Here is a 12,306-nt window from a genome sequence, read left to right as displayed (position 1 = left end):
TTCTGAACTTTTGCGACTAGTTAAAACTAACACATCGAAGAAGTTAAACTAAATGATATAGACTGGTAAAGCTATCTGCAATCCTAATTCTAAATTTATGTGAAGCTCTTGCAATACACTGAAATTGAACAACGTTCTCATATATATGACATGTAAAACACTTTTCTGAGCTTCTGCGCCTAGGTTAAACTAACGCATCTAAAAAGTTAAACTAAATGATATAGAAGTGCTAACGGTATCTGCAATCCTAATTATAAACTTATGTGAAACTCTTGCAATACACTGAAATTGAACTACGTTCATATATATGTCATGTAAAACACTTTTCCGAGCTTCTGCGCCTAGGTTAAACTAACGCATCCTAGAAGTTAAACTAAATGATATAGAAGTGCTAACGGTATCTGCAATCGTAATTCTAAACTTATGTGAAACTCTTGCAATACACTGAAATTGAACTACGTTCACATATATATGACATGTAAAGCACTTTTCCGAGCTTCTGCGCCTATGTTAAACTAAGGCATCTAAGAACTTAAACTAAATGATATAGAAGTGCTAATGCTATCTGTAATCCTAATTCTAAACTTATGTGAAACTCTTGCAAAACACTGAAATTGAACAACTTTCACATATATATGACATGTAACACACTTTTCCGAGCTTTTGTGTCTAGGGTAAACTAACACACCTACGAAGTTAAACTAAATGATATTGAACAGGTAACGCTATCTGCAATTCTAGTTCTAAACTTATTTGAAATCTTGCAATACACTGCAATTGAAAAACTTTCACATATATATGACATGTAAAACACTTTTCCGAGCTTCTGCGCCTAGGTTATACTAACGCATCTAAGAAGTTTAAATGATATAGAAGTGTTAACGGTATCGTCAATCCTAATTCTAAACTCATGTGAAACTCTTGCAATACACTGAAATTGAACAACTTTCACATATATATGACATGTAAAACACTTTTCCGAGATTCTGTGCCTAGGTTAAACTGACGCATCTAAGAATTTAAACTAAATGATATTGAACTGGTAAGGCTATCGGCAATCCTAATTCTAAACTTATGTGAAACTCTTGCAATACACTGAAATTGAACAACGTTCACATATATATGACATGCAAAACACTTTTCCGAGCTTCTGCGCCTAGGTTAAACTAAAGCATCTAAGAAGTTAAACTAATTGATATTGAACTGGTAAGGCTATCTGCAATCCTAATTCTAAACTTATGTGAAACTCTTGCAATACACTGAAATTGAACAACTTTCACATATATATTACATATAAAACACTTTTCCGAGCTTCTGCGCCTAGGTTAAAGTATTGCATCTAAGAAGTTAAACTAAATGATGTTGAACTTGTAAGGCTTTCCCTAATCCTAATTCTAAAGTTATGTGAAACTCTTGCAATACACTGAAATTGAACAACGTTCACACATATATGATATGTAAAGCACTTTTCTGAGCTACTGCACCCATGTTAAACTAAGGCATCTAAGAACTTAAACTAAATGATATAGAAGTGCTAATTCTATCTGCAATCCTAATTCTAAACTTATGTGAAACTCTTGCAATACACTGAAATTGAACTACATTCACATATATATGACATGTAAAACACTTTTCCGAGCTTCTGCGCCTATGTTAAAATAACGTATCGAAGAAGTTAAACTAAATGATATTGAACTGGTAAGGCTATCTGCAATCCTAATTCTAAACTTATGTGAAACTCTTGCAATACACTGAAATTGAACAACGTTCACATATATATAACATGCAAAACACTTTTCCGAGCTTCTGCGCCTAGGTTAAACTAACGCATCTAAGAAGTTAAAATAAATGATATAGAAGTGCTAACGGTATCTGCAATCCTAATTCTAAACTTATGTGAAACTCTTGCCATACATTGAAATTGAACAACTTTCACATATATATGACATGTAAAACAGTTTTCTGAACTTTTGCGACTAGTTTAAACTAACACATTGAAGAAGTTAAACTAAATGATATAGACTGGTAAAGCTATCTGCAATCCTAATTCTAAATTTATGTGAAGCTCTTGCAATACACTGAAATTGAACAACGTTCTCATATATATGACATGTAAAACACTTTTCTGAGCTTCTGCGCCTAGGTTAAACTAACGAATCTAAGAAGTTAAACTAAATGATATTGAACAGGTAACGCTATCTGCAATTCTAGTTCTAAACTTATTTGAAATCTTGCAATACACTGCAATTGAAAAACTTTCACATATATATGACATGTAAAACACTTTTCCGAGCTTCTGCGCCTAGGTTATACTAACGCATCTAAGAAGTTTAAATGATATAGAAGTGTTAACGGTATCGTCAATCCTAATTCTAAACTCATGTGAAACTCTTGCAATACACTGAAATTGAACAACTTTCACATATATATGACATGTAAAACACTTTTCCGAGATTCTGTGCCTAGGTTAAACTGACGCATCTAAGAATTTAAACTAAATGATATTGAACTGGTAAGGCTATCGGCAATCCTAATTCTAAACTTATGTGAAACTCTTGCAATACACTGAAATTGAACAACTTTCACATATAAATGACATGTAAAGCACTCTTCTGAGCTTCTGCGCCTAGGTTAAACTAACGCATCTAAGAAGTTAAAATAAATGATATAGAACGGGTAACGCTATCTGCAAACCTAATTCTAAACTTATGTGAAACTCTTTCCATACACTGAAATTGAACAACTTTCACATATATATGACATGTAAAACAGTTTTCTGAACTTTTGCGACTAGTTTAAACTTACGCATCGAAGAAGTTAAACTAAATGATATAGTCTGGTAAGGCTTTCTGTATCCTAATTCTAAACTTATGTGAAACTCTTGCAATACCCTGAAATTGAACAACGTTCACATATATGTGACATGTAAAACAGTTTTCTGAACTTTTGCGACTAGTTTAAACTAACGCATCGAAGAAGTTAAAATAAATGTTATAGAATGGTAAGCCTATCTGCAATCCTAATTCTAAACTTATGTGAAGCTCTTGCAATACACTGAAATTGAACAACGTTCACATATATATGACATGTAAAACACTTTTCCGAGCTTCTGCGCCTAGGTTAAACTAACGAATCTAAGAAGATAAACTCAATGATATAGAAATGCTAACGGTATCTGCAATCTTAATTATAAACTTATGTGAAACTCTTGCCATACACTGAAATTGAACAACTTTCACATATATATGACAGCTAAAACACTTTTCCGAGCTACTGCGCCCATGTTAAACTAAGGCATTTAAGAACTTAAACTAAATTCTAATTCTATCTGCAATCCTAATTCTAAACTTATGTGAAACTCTTGCAATACACTGAAATTGAACAACGTTCACATATATATGACATGCAAAACACTTTTCCGAGCTTCTGCGCCTAGGTTAAACTAAAGCATCTAAGAAGTTAAACTAATTGATATTGAACTGGTAAGGCTATCTGCAATCCTAATTCTAAACTTATGTGAAACTCTTGCAATACACTGAAATTGAACAACTTTCACATATATATTACATATAAAACACTTTTCCGAGCTTCTGCGCCTAGGTTAAAGTATTGCATCTAAGAAGTTAAACTAAATGATGTTGAACTTGTAAGGCTTTCCCTAATCCTAATTCTAAAGTTATGTGAAACTCTTGCAATACACTGAAATTGAACTACATTCACATATATATGACATGTAAAACACTTTTCTGAGCTTCTGCGCCTAATGTTAAACTAACGCATCGAAGATGTTAAACTAAATGATATTGAACTGGTAAGGCTTTCTGCAATCCTAATTCTAAACTTATGTGAAACTCTTGCAATACACTGAAATTGAACAACGTTCACATATATATGACATGTAAAACACTTTTCCGAGCTTCTGCGCCTAGGTTAAACTAACGCATCTAAGAAGTTAAACTAAATGATATAGAAGTGCTAAAGGTATCGTCAATCCTAATTCTAAACTTATGTGAAACTCTTGCAATACACTGAAATTGAAAAACGTTCACATATATATGACATGTAAAACACTTTTAGAGCTCTTGCGCCTAGGTTAATCTAACGCATCTAAGAGTTAAACTAAATGATATTGAACTGGTAACGCTGTCTGCAGTCCTAATTCTAAACTTATTTGAAACTCTTGCCATACACTGAAATTGTACAACTTTCACATATATATGACATGTAAAACAGTTTTCTGAACTTTTGCGACTAGTTTAAACTAACGCATCGAAGAAGTTAAAATAAATGTTATAGAATGGTAAGCCTATCTGCAATCTTAATTCTAAACTTATGTGAAGCTCTTGCAATACACTGAAATTGAACAACGTTCACATATATATGACATGTAAAACACTTTTCCGAGCTTCTGCGCCTAGGTTAATCTAACGAATCTAAGAAGATAAACTCAATGATATAGAAGTGCTAACGGTATCTGCAATCTTAATTATAAACTTATGTGAAACTCTTGCCATACACTGAAATTGAACAACTTTCACATATATATGACAGCTAAAACACTTTTCCGAGCTACTGCGCCCATGTTAAACTAAGGCATTTAAGAACTTAAACTAAATTCTAATTCTATCTGCAATCCTAATTCTAAACTTATGTGAAACTCTTGCAATACACTGAAATTGAACAACGTTCACATATATATGACATGCAAAACACTTTTCCGAGCTTCTGCGCCTAGGTTAAACTAAAGCATCTAAGAAGTTAAACTAATTGATATTGAACTGGTAAGGCTATCTGCAATCCTAATTCTAAACTTATGTGAAACTCTTGCAATACACTGAAATTGAACAACTTTCACATATATATTACATATAAAACACTTTTCCGAGCTTCTGCGCCTAGGTTAAAGTATTGCATCTAAGAAGTTAAACTAAATGATGTTGAACTTGTAAGGCTTTCCCTAATCCTAATTCTAAAGTTATGTGAAACTCTTGCAATACACTGAAATTGAACTACATTCACATATATATGACATGTAAAACACTTTTCTGAGCTTCTGCGCCTAATGTTAAACTAACGCATCGAAGATGTTAAACTAAATGATATTGAACTGGTAAGGCTTTCTGCAATCCTAATTCTAAACTTATGTGAAACTCTTGCAATACACTGAAATTGAACAACGTTCACATATATATGACATGTAAAACACTTTTCCGAGCTTCTGCGCCTAGGTTAAACTAACGCATCTAAGAAGTTAAACTAAATGATATAGAAGTGCTAAAGGTATCGTCAATCCTAATTCTAAACTTATGTGAAACTCTTGCAATACACTGAAATTGAAAAACGTTCACATATATATGACATGTAAAACACTTTTAGAGCTCTTGCGCCTAGGTTAATCTAACGCATCTAAGAGTTAAACTAAATGATATTGAACTGGTAACGCTGTCTGCAGTCCTAATTCTAAACTTATTTGAAACTCTTGCCATACACTGAAATTGTACAACTTTCACATATATATGACATGTAAAACAGTTTTCTGAACTTTTGCGACTAGTTTAAACTAACGCATCGAAGAAGTTAAAATAAATGTTATAGAATGGTAAGCCTATCTGCAATCTTAATTCTAAACTTATGTGAAGCTCTTGCAATACACTGAAATTGAACAACGTTCACATATATATGACATGTAAAACACTTTTCCGAGCTTCTGCGCCTAGGTTAATCTAACGAATCTAAGAAGATAAACTCAATGATATAGAAGTGCTAACGGTATCTGCAATCTTAATTATAAACTTATGTGAAACTCTTGCCATACACTGAAATTGAACAACTTTCACATATATATGACAGCTAAAACACTTTTCCGAGCTACTGCGCCCATGTTAAACTAAGGCATTTAAGAACTTAAACTAAATTCTAATTCTATCTGCAATCCTAATTCTAAACTTATGTGAAACTCTTGCAATACACTGAAATTGAACAACGTTCACATATATATGACATGCAAAACACTTTTCCGAGCTTCTGCGCCTAGGTTAAACTAAAGCATCTAAGAAGTTAAACTAATTGATATTGAACTGGTAAGGCTATCTGCAATCCTAATTCTAAACTTATGTGAAACTCTTGCAATACACTGAAATTGAACAACTTTCACATATATATTACATATAAAACACTTTTCCGAGCTTCTGCGCCTAGGTTAAAGTATTGCATCTAAGAAGTTAAACTAAATGATGTTGAACTTGTAAGGCTTTCCCTAATCCTAATTCTAAAGTTATGTGAAACTCTTGCAATACACTGAAATTGAACTACATTCACATATATATGACATGTAAAACACTTTTCTGAGCTTCTGCGCCTAATGTTAAACTAACGCATCGAAGATGTTAAACTAAATGATATTGAACTGGTAAGGCTTTCTGCAATCCTAATTCTAAACTTATGTGAAACTCTTGCAATACACTGAAATTGAACAACGTTCACATATATATGACATGTAAAACACTTTTCCGAGCTTCTGCGCCTAGGTTAAACTAACGCATCTAAGAAGTTAAACTAAATGATATAGAAGTGCTAAAGGTATCGTCAATCCTAATTCTAAACTTATGTGAAACTCTTGCAATACACTGAAATTGAAAAACGTTCACATATATATGACATGTAAAACACTTTTAGAGCTCTTGCGCCTAGGTTAATCTAACGCATCTAAGAGTTAAACTTAATGATATTGAACTGGTAACGCTGTCTGCAGTCCTAATTCTAAACTTATTTGAAACTCTTGCCATACACTGAAATTGTACAACTTTCACATATATATGACATGTAAAACAGTTTTCTGAACTTTTGCGACTAGTTTAAACTAACGCATCGAAGAAGTTAAAATAAATGTTATAGAATGGTAAGCCTATCTGCAATCTTAATTCTAAACTTATGTGAAGCTCTTGCAATACACTGAAATTGAACAACGTTCACATATATATGACATGTAAAACACTTTTCCGAGCTTCTGCGCCTAGGTTAATCTAACGAATCTAAGAAGATAAACTCAATGATATAGAAGTGCTAACAGTATCTGCAATCTTAATTCTAAACTTATGTGAAACTCTTGCAATACACTGAAATTGAACAACTGTCACATATATATGACATGAAAAACACTTTTCCGAGCATTTTTCCTAGGGTAAACCAACGCATATAAGAAGTTAAACTAAATGATAAAGCTCTCTGTAATCCTAATTCTAAACTTATGTGAAACTCTTCCCATACACTGAAATTGAACAACTTTCACATATATATGACATGTAAAACACTTTTCTGAGCTTTTGCGCCTAGGGTAAACTAACACATATAAGAAGTTAAACTAAATGATATAGAAGTACTAATGCTATCCTAATTCTAAACTTATTTGAAACTCTTGCGATATACCGAAATTGAAAAACTTTCACATATATATGACATGTAGAACACTTTTCGAGTTTTTATGCCTACGGTAAACTAATGCATATAAGAAATTAATATAAATGATACAAAACTGGTAATGCTATCTGCAATCCTAATTCTAAACTTATGTGAAACTCTTCCCATAAACTGAAATTGAACAACTTTCACATATATATGACATGTAAAATACTCTTCCGAGCTTTTTTGCCTAAGTTAAACTAACGCGTATAAGAAGTTAAACTAAATGATATAGAACTGGAAACGCTTTCTGCAATCCTAATTCTAAAATTATGTGAAACGCTTGCAATACACTGAAATTGAACAACTTTCACATATCTATGACATGTAAAAAACTCTTCCGAGCTGTTGCGCCTAAGTTAAACTAACGCATCAAAGAAGTTAAATGATATAGAACTGGTAATGCTATGTGCATTCCTCATTGTAAACTATTGTGAAACTCTTGCAATGTACTGAATTTGAACAACCTTCACATATATATATATGACATGTACAGCACTTTTCCTAGTTTTTATGCCTGGTGTAAACTAACGCATTTAAGAAGTTAAACTAAATGATATAGAAGTGCTAATGCTATCTGTAATCCTAATTCTAAACTTATGTGAAACTCTTGCAAAACACTGAAATTGAACAACTTTCACATATATATGACATGTAACACACTTTTCCGAGCTTTTGTGTCTAGGGTAAACTAACACACCTACGAAGTTAAACTAAATGATATTGCACTGGTAACGCTATCTGCAATTCTAGTTCTAAACTTATTTGAAATCTTGCAATACACTGAAATTGAACAACTTTCACATATATATGACATGTAAAACACTTTTCCGAGCTTCTGCGCCTAGGTTAAACTTACGCATCTAAGAAGTTAAACTAAATGATATAGCAGTGCTAACAGTATCTGCAATCCCAATTCTAAACTTATGTGAAACTCTTGCAATACACTGAAATTGAACAACGTTCACATATATATGATATGTAAAGCACTTTTCTGAGCTACTGCACCCATGTTAAACTAAGGCATCTAAGAACTTAAACTAAATGATATAGAAGTGCTAATTCTATCTGCAATCCTAATTCTAAACTTATGTGAAACTCTTGCAATACACTGAAATTGAACTACATTCACATATATATGACATGTAAAACACTTTTCCGAGCTTCTGCGCCTATGTTAAAATAACGTATCGAAGAAGTTAAACTAAATGATATTGAACTGGTAAGGCTATCTGCAATCCTAATTCTAAACTTATGTGAAACTCTTGCAATACACTGAAATTGAACAACGTTCACATATATATAACATGTAAAACACTTTTCCGAGCTTCTGCGCCTAGGTTAAACTAACGCATCTAAGAAGTTAAAATAAATGATATAGAAGTGCTAACGGTATCTGCAATCCTAATTTTAAACTTATGTGAAACTCTTGCCATACATTGAAATTGAACAACTTTCACATATATATGACATGTAAAACAGTTTTCTGAACTTTTGCGACTAGTTTAAACTAACACATCGAAGAAGTTAAACTAAATGATATAGACTGGTAAAGCTATCTGCAATCCTAATTCTAAATTTATGTGAAGCTCTTGCAATACACTGAAATTGAACAACGTTCTCATATATATGACATGTAAAACACTTTTCTGAGCTTCTGCGCCTAGGTTAAACTAACGCATCTAAAAAGTTAAACTAAATGATATAGAAGTGCTAACGGTATCTGCAATCCTAATTCTAAACTTATGTGAAACTCTTGCAATACACTGAAATTGAACTACGTTCATATATATGTCATGTAAAACACTTTTCCGAGCTTCTGCGCCTAGGTTAAACTAACGCATCCTAGAAGTTAAACTAAATGATATAGAAGTGCTAACGGTATCTGCAATCGTAATTCTAAACTTATGTGAAACTCTTGCAATACACTGAAATTGAACTACGTTCACATATATATGACATGTAAAGCACTTTTCCGAGCTTCTGCGCCTATGTTAAACTAAGGCATCTAAGAACTTAAACTAAATGATATAGAAGTGCTAATGCTATCTGTAATCCTAATTCTAAACTTATGTGAAACTCTTGCAAAACACTGAAATTGAACAACTTTCACATATATATGACATGTAACACACTTTTCCGAGCTTTTGTGTCTAGGGTAAACTAACACACCTACGAAGTTAAACTAAATGATATTGCACTGGTAACGCTATCTGCAATTCTAGTTCTAAACTTATTTGAAATCTTGCAATACACTGAAATTGAACAACTTTCACATATATATGACATGTAAAACACTTTTCCGAGCTTCTGCGCCTAGGTTAAACTTACGCATCTAAGAAGTTAAACTAAATGATATAGCAGTGCTAACAGTATCTGCAATCCCAATTCTAAACTTATGTGAAACTCTTGCAATACACTGAAATTGAACAACGTTCACATATATATGATATGTAAAGCACTTTTCTGAGCTACTGCACCCATGTTAAACTAAGGCATCTAAGAACTTAAACTAAATGATATAGAAGTGCTAATTCTATCTGCAATCCTAATTCTAAACTTATGTGAAACTCTTGCAATACACTGAAATTGAACTACATTCACATATATATGACATGTAAAACACTTTTCCGAGCTTCTGCGCCTATGTTAAAATAACGTATCGAAGAAGTTAAACTAAATGATATTGAACTGGTAAGGCTATCTGCAATCCTAATTCTAAACTTATGTGAAACTCTTGCAATACACTGAAATTGAACAACGTTCACATATATATAACATGCAAAACACTTTTCCGAGCTTCTGCGCCTAGGTTAAACTAACGCATCTAAGAAGTTAAAATAAATGATATAGAAGTGCTAACGGTATCTGCAATCCTAATAATAAACTTATGTGAAACTCTTGCCATACATTGAAATTGAACAACTTTCACATATATATGACATGTAAAACAGTTTTCTGAACTTTTGCGACTAGTTTAAACTAACACATCGAAGAAGTTAAACTAAATGATATAGACTGGTAAAGCTATCTGCAATCCTAATTCTAAATTTATGTGAAGCTCTTGCAATACACTGAAATTGAACAACGTTCTCATATATATGACATGTAAAACACTTTTCTGAGCTTCTGCGCCTAGGTTAAACTAACGAATCTAAGAAGTTAAACTAAATGATATTGAACAGGTAACGCTATCTGCAATTCTAGTTCTAAACTTATTTGAAATCTTGCAATACACTGCAATTGAAAAACTTTCACATATATATGACATGTAAAACACTTTTCCGAGCTTCTGCGCCTAGGTTATACTAACGCATCTAAGAAGTTTAAATGATATAGAAGTGTTAACGGTATCATCAATCCTAATTCTAAACTCATGTGAAACTCTTGCAATACACTGAAATTGAACAACTTTCACATATATATGACATGTAAAACACTTTTCCGAGATTCTGTGCCTAGGTTAAACTGACGCATCTAAGAATTTAAACTAAATGATATTGAACTGGTAAGGCTATCGGCAATCCTAATTCTAAACTTATGTGAAACTCTTGCAATACACTGAAATTGAACAACTTTCACATATAAATGACATGTAAAGCACTCTTCTGAGCTTCTGCGCCTAGGTTAAACTAACGCATCTAAGAAGTTAAAATAAATGATATAGAACGGGTAACGCTATCTGCAAACCTAATTCTAAACTTATGTGAAACTCTTTCCATACACTGAAATTGAACAACTTTCACATATATATGACATGTAAAACAGTTTTCTGAACTTTTGCGACTAGTTTAAACTTACGCATCGAAGAAGTTAAACTAAATGATATAGTCTGGTAAGGCTTTCTGTATCCTAATTCTAAACTTATGTGAAACTCTTGCAATACCCTGAAATTGAACAACGTTCACATATATGTGACATGTAAAACAGTTTTCTGAACTTTTGCGACTAGTTTAAACTAACGCATCGAAGAAGTTAAAATAAATGTTATAGAATGGTAAGCCTATCTGCAATCCTAATTCTAAACTTATGTGAAGCTCTTGCAATACACTGAAATTGAACAACGTTCACATATATATGACATGTAAAACACTTTTCCGAGCTTCTGCGCCTAGGTTAAACTAACGAATCTAAGAAGATAAACTCAATGATATAGAAATGCTAACGGTATCTGCAATCTTAATTATAAACTTATGTGAAACTCTTGCCATACACTGAAATTGAACAACTTTCACATATATATGACAGCTAAAACACTTTTCCGAGCTACTGCGCCCATGTTAAACTAAGGCATTTAAGAACTTAAACTAAATTCTAATTCTATCTGCAATCCTAATTCTAAACTTATGTGAAACTCTTGCAATACACTGAAATTGAACAACGTTCACATATATATGACATGCAAAACACTTTTCCGAGCTTCTGCGCCTAGGTTAAACTAAAGCATCTAAGAAGTTAAACTAATTGATATTGAACTGGTAAGGCTATCTGCAATCCTAATTCTAAACTTATGTGAAACTCTTGCAATACACTGAAATTGAACAACTTTCACATATATATTACATATAAAACACTTTTCCGAGCTTCTGCGCCTAGGTTAAAGTATTGCATCTAAGAAGTTAAACTAAATGATGTTGAACTTGTAAGGCTTTCCCTAATCCTAATTCTAAAGTTATGTGAAACTCTTGCAATACACTGAAATTGAACTACATTCACATATATATGACATGTAAAACACTTTTCTGAGCTTCTGCGCCTAATGTTAAACTAACGCATCGAAGATGTTAAACTAAATGATATTGAACTGGTAAGGCTTTCTGCAATCCTAATTCTAAACTTATGTGAAAC

Source organism: Muscardinus avellanarius (genome assembly GCF_963383645.1).
Source record: "Muscardinus avellanarius genome assembly, chromosome: 9".
In the NCBI taxonomy this organism is placed as follows: Eukaryota; Metazoa; Chordata; class Mammalia; order Rodentia; family Gliridae; genus Muscardinus; species Muscardinus avellanarius.
This window is presented reverse-complemented; position numbering follows the sequence as displayed.